Here is a 248-nt window from a genome sequence, read left to right as displayed (position 1 = left end):
GCGAGATCGTGACCTGGCTGAAGTCGGACGCTTAACCGACTGCGCCACCCAGGCACCCCTCTAATGAACCTTCTAATGGTCCTGTTTAATACTCCCTTCTTTACTTTGACTCTTCCAATTCCCCACACCATGCGTGTGTGTGTGTGTGTGTGCGCGTGTGTGTGTGTGTGTGTGTGTGTGTGTGTGTGTGTGTTTAACAGCACTTGTCATCATCTATCATGGTAGAAAATATATTTCTTCTTTTTTTA

Source organism: Puma concolor, chromosome D1, assembly GCF_028749965.1.
Source record: "Puma concolor isolate L17-30 chromosome D1, mPumCon1.1.hap2, whole genome shotgun sequence".
Lineage (NCBI taxonomy): Eukaryota > Metazoa > Chordata > Mammalia > Carnivora > Felidae > Puma > Puma concolor.
This window is presented reverse-complemented; position numbering follows the sequence as displayed.